Here is a 14,619-nt window from a genome sequence, read left to right as displayed (position 1 = left end):
TTTTTAAGAAAGGTCATGAAATGTAACACTTCGATCAGACTTACTCCTTTCGGTTTTGCTTTTGTATTTTTTTTTTGTTGGAGTTTTTGATTTGTTGGAATTTTGGTTTTTTTTTCTTGTTTGCAATTATACTGTTTGAAAACCTTACCCATGTCTGCTGCGAAGCAATGCAGCACTTCAAAAAGGATTTTAAGGACAGTAATGTATGCAACTTACATCACTAATCAGCTATAGAATGTCAGATGGCCTAATGCACGGTTTTAATTGTAGCAGTTGATGCACTCTGGATGCTATGGAGAGCATTGATGTTTTGATTACAAAATAGAACTTCACAAGCCAAGGAGGAGCATGGAGTTGCCTTCCTGCAGCCTCTCTCACGCTCTTGTGTTCTTCCATCACGCCCGTTAACAACTACACTAGAAACAAGCAGCAGATTTTTTTCCACTCAGTGAGTAATTGTCTGCACAGCAGTGACAGATGTGCAATATAGCAGCTTCTTCAGGAAAAAATTAACAGTTTGTCCAGCATGTCAGCTTGCTCTTTTTAGTGCTTCGGAGGTCTTGGCCCCATTATGGATGATTTAGAAATTGAAGCAAGCTAAGACCAGCTGCCTGGGTTGAAAGCCTTAGTTAGTAGCCCTCATCTGCATTCCAGTATTCGCTTACATCTAGAAATTGGTAGGGCCCCTCTGGCCACAAGATGAGTATGGGCTGACAATGCCTTGATTTGTTGAGAGAGAGAATAAATGGGTTTTTCAGAAGATGAGGAAATATCACCATTACTGGCCAATTTACAGCATTTTATCTGTTCTTCAAACATGTCACTTTTGTTATTGTTGCATGGTAATTACATAGTGAAACGGAAAGAAAACAAATTCTGGTTACATATTCAGATGGATTGCAAAATCATATAATCCTGATAAATGCCCATTTATGATACACACGGATGAAAGGTTCATTTTAATTTTGAATAGCTAGCACAGCCATAAATAGGATATAGGATTAGATCCCACAGAATCCGATTACCTAAAAGCAAATAGTATTTTTCTTCACTTTTTTTCATAACCAGGAAATTCAGTGTGTGCAGGGTATTTAAATAAGCAGGCTTTCCATAAAAGAATATGAAGCAAATATAATTCAATAGTTTCTATATTTTAAATATAATCATTTAGGACTATTCAGCTAAGTCTTTTCTGAAACACTCATTTGTAAATAGACATCAACCCATCAATATTGCTGAAAAAAATATCACACAGATATGGCCTTTAAAAGATATACATTCGTAGCAAATAGAAGAAGCTCTGCTAGTTGGAAATGTAGTCCAACAATAACAGCAGATAGTATTACTTATATATTATAATTGCAACTGTTCTTAACACCTTTCAAGAATGTTTTAAGGCAAATATTGCATTAGCTGAGAAGCAAATGATGATACCATCCCAGGTAACTGCAATTCCGGCAGCAGCTTTCATGCCAGAAGCATTCTGTGAAATTCTGGAAGCTCCATTTCCTTTAGTGGAAGGCACTGGAAGAGACATGTATGACAACACAGGTGTATAGCAGCAGAAGGCAGATGATTCCTGTATAGAGATGAAGGAAAAAAAAAAAAAAAAAAAGCCTGCTTTGTGCATAAAGCCATCTCCTTCACAATCCTTGGCATCCAAATTATCTTCCCAAGACCTTAAGGGTGAGTTGGCCGTTGCATTAAAAAGAGCAGGGATGGTAGAGAGGTAAGCATGCTCAGCCCCCTCATCACCCTTCCCAAGAGGGGACAAGACACCTCAGTCTCAAGGGAAGTTGAGCATGGAGGATTCATGACACATCCAGGTCTGCATCCAAGGCACTGAGCAAGCACAGTGACAGAGATGGCCACCTACATGAGCTGTCAAGCTTCTGTGAAAGCTTCCATGGGAAAATACATTTAGTACATCCACTGCATACATTCAAGGTGGTGCTATACTGTTCTTGGGCAGACTCTGTGTTGGACACTATGTTCTGGAATGGAGAGTTAAGATGACTAATCAAAATTCTCTCACCAAGGAGTAAAATTAGGCTCTTACTAAACATTCACATGCAGTGAAGTCTTGCCTGACTTTGCTGTTTTATTCAATTGCATCAAAACCATGAGTAGGTACCAGCAGCCAGCCTTGATTGGATCTGCTTTCAGGTGATTGAACTGTATCTGCCTGCATTTATCCACCATGTTGTCTTTTAAAGAATTTGCAGTTTTGGGTCAGTTATTACAGTTCAGGTTATGGCTACAATAAGCTTGATGTTATTGCAGGAAAATATAACCTAAAAGACTGGTATCGTTCTCTTCCTCAATCCTACACTGTACCTTAGTTTTACCTTTTTTTTTTTTTTTTCCTTTGGAAGTCCTGAATACATACAGCTATTAGCAAGATCAGTGGAAGATTTCACAATGCAACTTCATAGCTAGTTGGACTTACTGGTGGCAGAGAGAGAGGGAATAGGTAGAAAAGGCAAACTGGGGGATCGTAACAGGGTCTCTCCTGCCTGGGCCTTTGGAGAACAGACTGTCAGCATCAGTTCCCTGGGAATGGTGACCAGTGCACTGCATAGTGACTGAAGGCAGGGCTTGGGGTGGAAGAGTCCTGGTTCAGGGTTTCAGAAGAAATCAATTGACCCGACCTGAATTACGTTCTTTTGTGTTTCTAAAGAAGGTCTATTGGGGATGAGTCTGAAATGTGCTTTCCATGGTATTGTCTCTTCCATAGTTCTCTGCTCATAACTGAGCTTTGTTATCAGTTTAACGTTGATTAACTTGTTTTTCCAGAAAAGATTTTTCATGTGCTGAAGGGTAAAGTAACAGAAAATTTGCAGAATGGCCACAAGAATCATACATATCCTGGGAGACATATCTGTTAGAGAAATTACTGGATGAAGATATTCACACACAGTAAGTATATCTGCCACGGTTTTGTATGCTCTGTTTTATCTTGGAGCATTAACAGCATTTTGATTTTTGATAACTTACCTGTCAAATCCCTTATGAGGAATGTGATATAGTGTCCCTCCTCAGCAGACTTCTCAGTGTGACTCAGCAATAAAACTGTTGTCCCAGGTGTTGCCTTGAAATTATTTGGGAGATTTTCCAGTAATGAACTTGAAGTGTTTTCTGATGAAATGTGTGTCTGCATGCCAAGAAAGCAGCACTTCAATTCGAATAACATTTGGAAGGGTTTTTAATTTTGGTTTATCAGTATGTTGATACATGGACACTTGGAAAAAGACTAGTATATAACAGAAATTATTTCAGCTTCTGTGAATCATTGCTTTGCTTTTCCTCTCCCTTTCAGACTGAAGATTTCCTGCTGCTTCACGTAAACAGTGTTGAGTTAGCAATGTGCTACTCTAGCCTGATTTTAAAGAAACACCCAAAGGGGCTGTTGAAATCTGGATACTTGTTGATAACCTTTAAAAAGATAGTAGTTATGTCATGAGAGAAGTTATGAAGAAGTCCTTTAACTATTATGATCATCCTGATTATTTTACTGGCAGGGAACTTTCCATAACATGCAGCTATTGGGTAGGATTGCTTCCAAAATGCACTTCTATTTGACCATAGGTCCTGGAATGTCAGCCTGTATGTGTGCAGGAGCTACCAGAGCATCTCCCCTTGGTCTCTGACAGTGCACGTGTGCTATGTTGCAGCTGCCTTAAAAGCCCTCATTTATTGTTCTAGATATACCCATCATCAAGGATAGTGGGTAGGAGTAGCCCAGGAGAGCAAAGAGGGAAGCTGCAGCAAGGTCTAATAAGGCTGAAATCGTAGCAGGGATGTGGATGTACTTCAGATATAATTAGGATGAAGTGCAGTTATCTCAAGGGTCCTTAAAATCACTTGTTGGTTAACAGAAAATACTTTTACACTGAGAACTGGGAACTGGCATAAGGTCACTTAAGCAGACCTCAGCAACAGGAACTGAAACTATGCTGTCCTCATGTGAATAACCAAGAAGGCAGCAGGCAGCTCCCCCACCAATTCCAGCCCCAGAAAAGGGACAGGGCTGTCAGGAAGCTTAGTCTCTGTGACTCAGTTCTTCCGGAGATTGTTCCTCAGCTTTAGTTGTCTGCATATCCCTTTGTGTCCTGTTTTTTGTGACAGTTTCAAGTTGCCATTAATTAATTAACATTAATTAAGTTGATATAACGTTAACTAATTAACATTAGTTTGGCCCAAAAACAAGAGCAGAGAATAGTTTTAGGTCAGTCTTGGTTACCACTCTACTCTTGATACTTTTCTTTATGTTTGCTGGCATCCAGTTGCTTAGAAATGGCAGGTGCCTTTGTGGAAGTGAATGGAGACAGGAGCATGGTAGTCTGAAGTAGTTGGACACACTGATCCTAGAAGAAAGCTCAACCAATTCAATTACTGATCTAGAAGTTGCTACTCATTTTGTTTCTAGCTTGTGTCTTCAGTTTGCAAATCCATTCAGCATGTCCAGAGTTATTTTATTTATGGGGTTAGTGAATATGGCAGTGTTAAGGCAAAGCCATTTCCACGGACTATGTGGCTAGTCCAGGACATAATATCTACATAGGTTGCCCTGGATATAATGCATCCTCTTCATTTCCATGGAAACTGCAATAGATACAAAGAGCACAGTAACATTATTTGATTATTTGAACATGATTTGAGCAAATTCTTAGCTACAAAGCACTATATTTCAATATAGTCAGCACCATTAGCTGCTCATCTTTGCCAGCAAAGAACAAGAGCCTGCATGCCATGCTCGTAAACCTCTGAATAAGCAGAGGTTACCCCCTGTCACTGCTGCTGAGACACACCACCCACCTCTTCACTGCGCTGATGTCTGCTGTTGAGTCTCCACAGATGTTCAGCAAGTATCAATGAATGTCAATGGGTGCCATTTTTTCCATGTGGAGGAGTTCAATGACATGCCTTTGCTTCATACAAATTTCTATGTCAGGCACCATTCTGTCAGAGTGCCCCTCTGCTGCCATCTGTCACATGGCAACAAAATGTAATAGGATGTTGGTGAAAGGTTCAACCTACTGCCATACCACCAACATCTGTCTCTGATGCTGTGGGCTGGCATCATAAAACAGAAGGCACTTCTTTTGGTGAAACCCTAAGATACAGGACAAACCAAAAGAAAAACAATCTTGTTACAGGACATTCATATCCCAAACCCTGTGTACTGATTGGCACAAATTGGTGGCAAACACCAAACCACTCTCCTGGGCTTTGTAGACTGGTGTGAGGATTTCCATCCCCGTTGCTGTGTGCCCTGGGGGCTGGAGCTCCTCTTCCCGTAGATGACAGATCACAGCAAAACAGAATAAAAGCAATCGCTATTTTTCACTCTGTCCTCTGCCATTCCTTCCCGTAAGCAGCAGATTGTTGTATGTTAATGTTTCTATTGTTTTAATATTCTTGTTTTCCTCATTCATATTCTGAGGTATTATTGTTAGTGCCAACCCATTTGATTTATTATTTAGAGAAAGCACTTGTTCAAAAAGTCAGCACTGGATATTAAATGGTGATTGCTTGCAATGAATTTCTTTTTAACATCTGCAAAGACAATTTTGTCTTTTCTTCTTCCACTTAACTGTAAATGAGAGATCTTAAGCATAGTTAAATAGGATTCATAATATCTCGCTGACTGAAAATCATCTTGAAATGTGGAATGTGAGGGCAGAAATAGTTATCACATACAAAACCCTCTTCCCTCTGAATTTCTAAGGGAGTGCAGGGGAGGACGCTGTCCCTGGGTGTGCATTAGTATTCCTGGTTGTGTGCGTGGTAAAGAGACCACTGCGGGGCCAGAGCCACAGGGCTGCTGCAGGTACAGATCTGACTGTTCTCTTCCTCTCCCTTTCCCCACATTTTAAGCCATTGACATTAGTACTACGTATGCATGTATGTGTGTGTATATATATATATATAGACTAATGCAAGCATTTTTTTTTTTTTTGTATATTTAACTATGACACCCAAAAATACCCCTCAAAGCCCATTCAATTTGAGAGAGATTTTCCTTGAATAACCATCATATCAGCTTCATGTTGACTTAAAATATTTTGTCATTGTTGTTTTTTGGCCAGAAAAATTGCATCTCAGTGACTGTGTCATTAGTATCAGTGTCATGGTAAAGAAATAGCATAATACCTCCATGTTAATTACCATTTTTACACAGCTATCTTAAAACCTTGTGCAAGTAGGGCTGCTCAAGGATCCTTAACTCTATCCTTAAAAAGCAAACATGGAAGGAGCTGTAAATTAAAGTACAACTCAGTCGCTCATTTTCCCTAGCCAGGTTACCAAGATAGACCAAAGAGCAAAAAGAGGATTCAATCACAGATTTAATTAAAGATAATCATCAGAAAGACTGGCAAGACAAACACATCTGTTATTTCATACATTTCCTAACATGAACTGTATGAAGGGACTGAGCTTTTTAGTTTTACTTTAATGATTTTTTTCTGTAATACAGTGATACCATGAGTTGCATCTAAGTATGTGAATGTTTAAAATAGTTGGCTTCCTTAAAAAGTACAGCCATAGTGAAACACTGGAACAGAAGATAGTTCCTGGTATAGAATGTGATATGTTTCTAAATATATTATTATTTATAATGAAGCTAATGGTGACAGAATTATGTTTGAATTTGTAGTGCATCCTAACAACAGTGATGTGAGCTGCAGTGTGGGCACTGCTCTCATAAACATTTTGCCTCCTTTCCCCAGTAGATTGTGGCAAACAGTGGCGGTGACTCTGGCTGCAGAAAACACAGTGACCATGATCCTCCTCTCAGCCTTGCAGGCTGCATACCTCTGCTGGATCTCATGCATCTGTTGAAAGGAGAAACACCGTGACACAGACTGATGTCATACAGACTGATGGGATGCTTGGTAATTGCAACAGAATCACCGAATACCCCAGTAATAGGTTTTTTAACTTTTTAGCTTTTTTTTTTTTTTTCCCTCCTTTTATTCATAAAGTCTGCCTGTTATATCACTTGTAAGCATGTGACCTAAAGTTCTCTGCAGCGTTCATTAGATGTGGTTTTCATACTAAGAATAGAATTCAGCTGTGGCTGTGTATTTGTGACCCATTTGGGCACTGTTAATTGGCCCAAAGTAGGCAGCACTGGAGTGGTAGTGGTGGAGGGAAAGCACAGCCAGCTGCACCTGCCACCTAATTATTTTCCATAGGGAGAACTGGAGGCTGAAGCAAAACATGAGGACCTGTGTGGCTGCACAATGACCTTGGATCAAGAGTGACACCCCAGGTGACACCCCAACCACCTGCATGGAGGACAAGAGAAACCGTGATGAGGATTGACCCAACAGAGTGTAGTGGCTCCCCTGGATCTTACAGAGGCCTATTGAGATCTATAGATCTGTATTCAAGGACTCCTGAATAGATCTCATGACTGGCCTGACAAACCACGGCTGCTACAAAGGAGACACTGCCAGATGCTGTAAATCTGTTGCAGACCTCATGTAGCTGAGCGTCGCCTTGCAGGCTGCCCCATGTGCAGCGCCACACCCAGGAGCTGAAAGGTTGGTGTTCATGCTTGGATTTGTTGTTTCCTTAGCTCAATTTGTGATGGTTCTCAGGTCTAAAACCGCTTTGATGTGGTCATACAATAGCAAACAAATTAATTGGGTGGAGAAAAGCGGAAAAGGCGCCCAAAACCAGTAAGCTCTTTGTGTCCCCTAATGTAGTATTTCTGTACAAATTACTGTGGGTTTTTTTTTTTTTTTCCTTTCCTGTTTTACCCTTTTTTTTTTTTTTTTTTCCCTGAAGTGCTCCTGAGTAGTGTCTTTGCATGTAAAATTTCAGCCTACAGCAAGTTGTTGCTGCGGATGAATTACAAACTGCTTAAAGACAGGGCTGTAAGGGAAATTCTGACACAAGCTTCAGTACAGCAGCACAAACTTGTTTCCCAGACACCAAAATAAACCAATATTTTCCTTTTGAAATAGTTCTATTAAGTCATCCCCAGCTTTCAAATCCTCCTCCATTTCTTTCCTGATTCCTGTTCTGAGTTATCTCTGTTGTTTTGAAAAGGAGAGTCTCCAGCCTAAGCCTGTGCTCCCAAGTCCTGCTGTTTGTTGCCTAAGGAGCACACAAAGGTTTAGATTGCATCTTTTCAATGCATTATGGCACCGCAGCCTAAAGCCAATACTTGTTTTTTAACTGGCAACCTGCCTGTACGAATGGAGGAAGCAGATTGCCTCTTTGCTGAACACTTAGACAAGGTACTGATTTAACAACAGTGGACAAGCAGCTGGGAGCTGGGCTGTCAGCCTGTCACACACTGACAAATCTGTTGTTCATATTCAGGCAGGATGTTCCAGTTAGATTGCCATCAGTATCATCCATCTACCACAGGCATGCGAGGCGTACCCGCATCGCCTGCATACCCATGGACGAAATGCTGTTGATACAGCTTTCCGAGGAAATCTTAAGAAAACAGCTAATGTGCAGCTTTTTTTTTTCCTTGTGGTCTTCTGCAATGAGATCAGCAAGAAACCAGATTTAATTTTTGTCTCTTCCTTTGTTTTCCATTCTGTATGCTGGAATTATGCGTGCAAATTGGTGGTTACTCCAATTTCATGTCTCGAGCATGAAAAGAAACCTCTGAGTGGAGCCTTACCACTTTCTGTCAAGCTAGATTTTTTCAAAATTGGACTTAATAAAATACAAACTAAAACAAATTATAAAAGAAAAAAAAAAAAAAAGCAGATTAATAAACGCACATGGAAATTATGTTGTTCTGGCTTCCAGACTGATTTTCAACATATTTTCATATAACCGTTGTGTTTGTAACACTGAAATAGTGCACTCCTGAATTATTTCATGTGCACAGAGCTCAGTCTGTGAGGGAACGCTCAGATGAAACCTGTCTGCCCGCGTTCATGTTCATCAGCTGCCATCAGTCTGCGCTGGGCTGTGCAGGAGCGGGTGCAGGGAGGGTGCATGTGTCAAAGCTGTAGAACACATGCTGTAAATATTTTAACACAACCACACTCTTACCTATTCCTTTCATCTTCTGTTTTTTCTTTTTTATTTGAAAAAGCTGCTTTTGAATACTCTGACTGTACATTCAGCAGATTATAGTTTTAAATTATCTGTCCTTATGTCACAGTTATCCAATTTGCAGCCCTGTGTGCCCTTTATCTTTTCCTGTTTCAGCCTCAGACCTATAATCCCAAAGCCCACGAAATGAACTCCTAAATTTAGCTAGGGAAGAAAAAAAAAAAAGAAAAAGTCTATCTGTATAATTTCGTCTGAATTTACCATCTGATTTGCTGCTGCCTGTTCATCACCTCTGAGTGATAGAAATAACCTGCAGCTCTCTCAAGGAGGTGATGGAGGAAAGAGTCTGGTTAACTTTCTACTAATTCTCAGGGTGTTATATATCTTTTTACATTCACAGACAGACACCAGTGTAATTTAGAACAGTAATGACTCTGAAAAGTGGTAAGCTAGTCAGATTCTTAGTATTAATCTATATCCTTTCACATTTTAACCTAATACTGCAAAAATCATAATGCGACATACATTTATGTAGTGTATAATTTAATCAGCTAATATCTTCGAGTCCTCTCTGTAGCCTCTTCAATATAATACCATTTCTGGTCAAGAAAGCCACTTAACTTCACTATATTTTTCACAGTAAGGTTCAAGATCTTCTGGAAAACACCGAGTTCATGTAGGTTAGTTACATTTCCTGTCTAAAAGGAAAAGAAGAACCTTGCAATTTTAAGCTTTTTTTTTTTTTTTTTTTTTTTCCAGTAAACCCATGGAGTGCTGGAAACCATATAAACGATTGGTAACACATGCATAAAGAAGGCAGGCTGATGATCTATGGGATTTTCTTTGTTGAAGCAACCACAGCCCGAAGCCTGGTCTGTTGAAACAACCCTGCAGGTTTGTCAGTCTTCAAATGCAGGCTGTAGGCACAGCAGATAAGGGGATTTCTGTGTTCTTGTTAGAAATATAAATGAAGTCTTAGAGCATCAGACTGGTTCTGTGGTTGAATATGAATAGAAGTAAACACACTTTAAAGTATTTTATACCTGGTTGCATGTCAAGGCTAAGCTCCAACTTTTTGTACAGAATGGCAACAACATCAGTTCTCTATCATTATAAGATCTCTGTGCGTTCTGTTCTCTTCTCTGAAACCTCAGTCATTTTTGATTGACAGGAAGATTACCTAATAAACCTTCCCCACAAACTAATTAATCACTGTGAATACAACACTAAATTGGCAAGCATAAAAAAGCAAATGAGATGGGTGTTGAAGACCGTTTTCAAATGACCTTAGTTGAAAGCCAAGTACAGAGTGCTAAAAGCATCAGTAACGTAAGGCTGCTGGTAAACTTCTTCACTGGGGTAGGTGGCTTCACCCACTGTGAGGGTGGGCTGTGATGTCAGGACATGATCAGAAAGGAGCCCATCCAATTGATGGGACTGAGACACCACCTCTCCCAATAGAGCTTGGGAGGTGGACCTCCTTTATAGCTCTTCTGCCCTTTTTTTGCAGCTATTGATAGCAAATACTTCTCACAAATTGAGTATTGTTACAGTCATTATTATTGTAATGCAGAAATCCCAGTGTGCCCATAAGCTTTATTTCACAACCAGAGGGCTCCTCGGCACACGGCCTTGCGAGCGCCTCCTCCCCAGACACAGGTTTCATCAAGATAAAGTCATCACAGTGTGATATTCCTGACAAGTTTATCAAAGTCTGAGACTTAGGTCAACATGAGATCTTAGTTCTCCACTTTCTTCTTTCTTTTCTGATGATTAAATACCATGCATTGCCTTATTTATGGCTCAGGTATAGGGCACACTAGCATCACAGCAGGAAATGCAGTTGCCAACTCTTTCAACCAGGAGAAAGCTCTCCTGGGTTTGTTCTACTGGGGCTGCTCAGAGGGGCCAACACTAGGCTTTGCTTGGGCAGCAGAGCAGGACATGTGGCCTCTGCCATGTGGGGAGCAGAGCTTAGAAATTCAGAAGGAAATGAAAACAAAACCACGACAGTGAACAAAACCAGTGTGAAGGGTATGGCGTTTTTGGTGTGTTTTTTTTTTTTCAGCAGATGTAGAAATCAAGAGTTGTGTTTCTATCTGTAATTACTGACTGCTGAAGCCTGTTTTGGTATGCTTTCAGCTTAACACCAGCACCATGTTTCAGTAACGCATTACTTTATCCATTTATCCTGCGAGTGGAGCAACACAGGCTCTCTCCCCTGCAGTTCCCAAATGGGTATCCACAAACCATCTTAGGGGCTGGCTAACTTTTTGTTCCTGATCTTTTTCTTCTTTTACTTCTCCTGCACAAACCAATGGCAGTTGCTATCCTGTGCCTATGGGCAGATAGGAACAGTGAATAACTGGAATCCAGCTGGTGCGTCTGCTTTTCACTTAACGTTTGAATAGCACTTAAAATAATAATCTAAAATGTGCGGCCTTTGAACTGCCTTCCCCTCCGGCTTTGTGGGGCTGTACATGAGCTCAAAGGGAGCCAAGCACAATGGGCATTTACCGGGCAAGAAATCTTCAGTGGGGCTCAAAACAAACTCAGCCTGAGCCAGATGGCTGGTTTTCTCCATAGCATTTGCATCTTATTCCCTTCTCCATCCCACAGGTTCATGTGCACACTTGGTCCCATGGCACACTCCTCTGCACAAGCTACATCTCATCACCAACCACAGCCATTGCCCTGCACAACAAGGGATGGCAATGGCATGGCTGCTGCTCTCCAGCCGCTGCTCAGCCTCCCACAGCCCCCCCTTCTCTTCCCCTGCCAGCCCCTTCCCCTCCCCGCTTCCATCCTGACTGCTCAGAGGCAGCAGAGAGAGGGAGAAAGGAATTATTTATTGTATGCCTGTTGAAAATGAAAGGCTTTTACATTTTAATGAGCACTAAATAGGAGCGAGGAAATATTGTTCATTAGCTGTAATCTGTGGAATTGCTTGAGTGAACTTCCTTTGGAGGCCGCTTTAAACGGTTCACTCAAGTAAAGCAGTTTGTATGGTAATTAAGGGAGCATTTTTCTGTCAACATCTGTGCCGCTATTTATAACGCTGAAGGTATCTTATTACTCCACCAGAGAAACATTAAAGAGGATGGGCAGAGGGATGTTGTTTTTTTTTAAAATATATATATGTACGTATGTGTGTATATATATATATATATGCATATAACGTTTCTTTCTCTCTTCAAAACCTCTCCCTTTCTCTTGCTTCCTTTTTCCTTTCTTATTCTCTTCCCGCTACCCCTCAATTTGCCAAGAAAAACACCCTGTCCAGTGTTTTGTGATAGTAAGGATTATCATCCTGACATCTTTCCATTAATCATAGCCTTTGTTCAGCAGCCAGGCAAGGAGACTCAATCTGCTCAGCAAAAACAAGAGGCCCATGTCTTTGGAAACCACTCTCATCTCTCATCACTCCACAGTACTGGAGATGCCTTTTGGCTGCGTTATCATGGTGTCCCTAGAGGGATGGCATAACATGGCTGTGTCCTCAGTGCATCCCTCTGGGAAGCCTAGCCCAAGCTGCTGTTGCGCTGCAGGAGTGGCAAGCAGTTGCAGGGGGGAATAACCTTTCTCATGTTTGGTCTCATCACAATGAGGTTGATGCTTCAATTTTCTGCTGTAAGGCTGCTTGGGAGAAGAGTTTGGGTACTAAAAATGGACTTATTTTTCTGCGTACAAAAATAGAAAGATGTGTGTTTTCATTTGGTTGGTGGTTGGACTTGCTGACCTTAATGGTATTTTCCAACCTTTATGATTCTATGATAACACTGATCGTCTCAACCTTGAGCAGCCTGTACCATACCAGTGCAATACGGAGCCATCACCAGGTGTTGTTTTATTCTACTTATTCCATCTTTGTTTTTCCCTGTACTTACAACAATGAAGTTTGCATCCTAAATGCAGTTCTTCAGTTAGAATATGGCAAATGTTGTCCTGAAAACTGGTATTGCTAAGGTGGAGATGAATGTCACACAATGCTTCTGAGACCAGTTGGCCCACAGTGTTTCCTAAGTAGCTATGAGGCATCTCCTGTTCTAGTTGTGTTCAATTCCCCTTTCCCAACCCTAAAGATCTTTCTGCTTCCTTTCTCATTATCTGGAAGCTTTGTTTTTGCCTCTGCTGCTTTCTTTCTTCCTTTAGCCTTCTGATGTTAATTTCTTCCTCCCCACAGCTAGACCCAATCTGGGGATTTTGCATGGGTTTTTCCTGGGTGTTCTGCATACATACTGAGAAAGCTGTGGAGAAGAAAGAGGAACATTCATTCAGTGCTATGAAGGTTTTACTTGGTGCAATGGAAAGTATAAAAATAAATAAATAAATAAACCTTCCAATATACGTGGAAAAATGCAAGTAGAGCTAAAGCTTGCTAGAGTGCACCAAAAGCACTGCCCTATATAAATTAAAGATGCTTCGCCAGAGCCAATAACTTTTATAGATTTTTCTTTACCTGTAATGAAGGAAAAACATAAATGACTATCATAAAAAGTAAACATTAGAAATAGAAAATCCCTTTTACAGCATTCAGTCCATCTTTCTGCTAATAACAACTTGTTCCCTATAGTATATTTTTCCAGTGATTCCTCCAGTCTAGTGTTAAACATTTCTAGTGTTTCTAGGGCCTTGCTGCTCCCTTGAGAGGCAGTCTGAAAGCCTTGTGCATTTCAATGTCAGGAAGTTTTTCTCAGCAACTTCAATTTTCTCTGTCTATATTTCTTCCTGTTAGTGTTAGGATGTCTCTATAATTAGTTCTGTTCATTTGAATTTTTTTAGTGATGCTCTTTAGAAGGTATGTGCATTGCAATTCTGTATCACTGTTTCACAGCTACAAAGCAAGATTTCCAACTGCGCTTTTTTTCCCTAAATTGTTATTGAATTAATTTAATTCATAGGTAGCATTTCCTTATTGTTTGCATCCTATTTATAGCAAGAAAACTTATGGTATAACCAGGCTTAACACCACTGCTCTTTTATTTTGATGGGTAACCAAATTGCAAGACCCTGACATCTGCTATTTTTGATAAAGGGCCAATGCTGGTTTCAGAAACAGAAGTGCTTTCAAAGAGAAAAAATGCAGACAGAGATCAAATAATGGAAAGCAAAACTTCTATTAGCAAGTAATAGAACCCCAATACAAAAAGGGTGATATTTTTCAGAAGAAAACAAATGAGTAAAAGTGTCTAATAAATGAGAAATTTATCTTATAGAAGATAGAATCATTGGTTGGAAAAGACCACTAAGATCATCTAGTCCATCCAACCACCAACCCATCCCCACCATGCCCACTAATCATATCCCTCAGTGCCACATCTCCACAGTTCTTGAAACACCTTCAGGGTTGATGACTCCACCACCACCTCCCTGGGCAGCCTGTGCCAGTGCCTCACCACTCTTTCTAAGAATTTTCCTCCTAATATCTAACCTGAACCTCCCCTGGTGCAACTTAAAGCCATTCCTTCTCACCCTATTGATCTTATTACCTCTCACAAGGTGCATGGACAACTGTCTGATAGTATGAACACTGTCAGGAGCAAAGCAACACAGTGCATGTCTTTGCTGAATTGGAAGAAAGCA

General features: G+C 40.5%; 1 long non-coding RNA gene across 1 annotated transcript; it reads left to right on the top strand.

Moving 5' to 3' along the window:
• Positions 1-66: 66 nt before the first annotated feature.
• Positions 67-9,921, top strand: LOC122189777. Its single transcript, XR_006181966.1, has 5 exons — positions 67-448; positions 2,797-2,919; positions 6,735-6,899; positions 7,203-7,553; positions 9,796-9,921. It is a non-coding gene; the product is annotated as an uncharacterized LOC122189777 (long non-coding RNA).
• The last annotated feature ends 4,698 nt before the right edge of the window (positions 9,922-14,619 follow it).

Source organism: Lagopus leucura, unplaced genomic scaffold (genome assembly GCF_019238085.1).
Source record: "Lagopus leucura isolate 7727_CA_CO unplaced genomic scaffold, USGS_WTPT01 Super-Scaffold_73, whole genome shotgun sequence".
NCBI classification, from domain to species: domain Eukaryota; kingdom Metazoa; phylum Chordata; class Aves; order Galliformes; family Phasianidae; genus Lagopus; species Lagopus leucura.
This window is presented reverse-complemented; position numbering and strand designations above follow the sequence as displayed.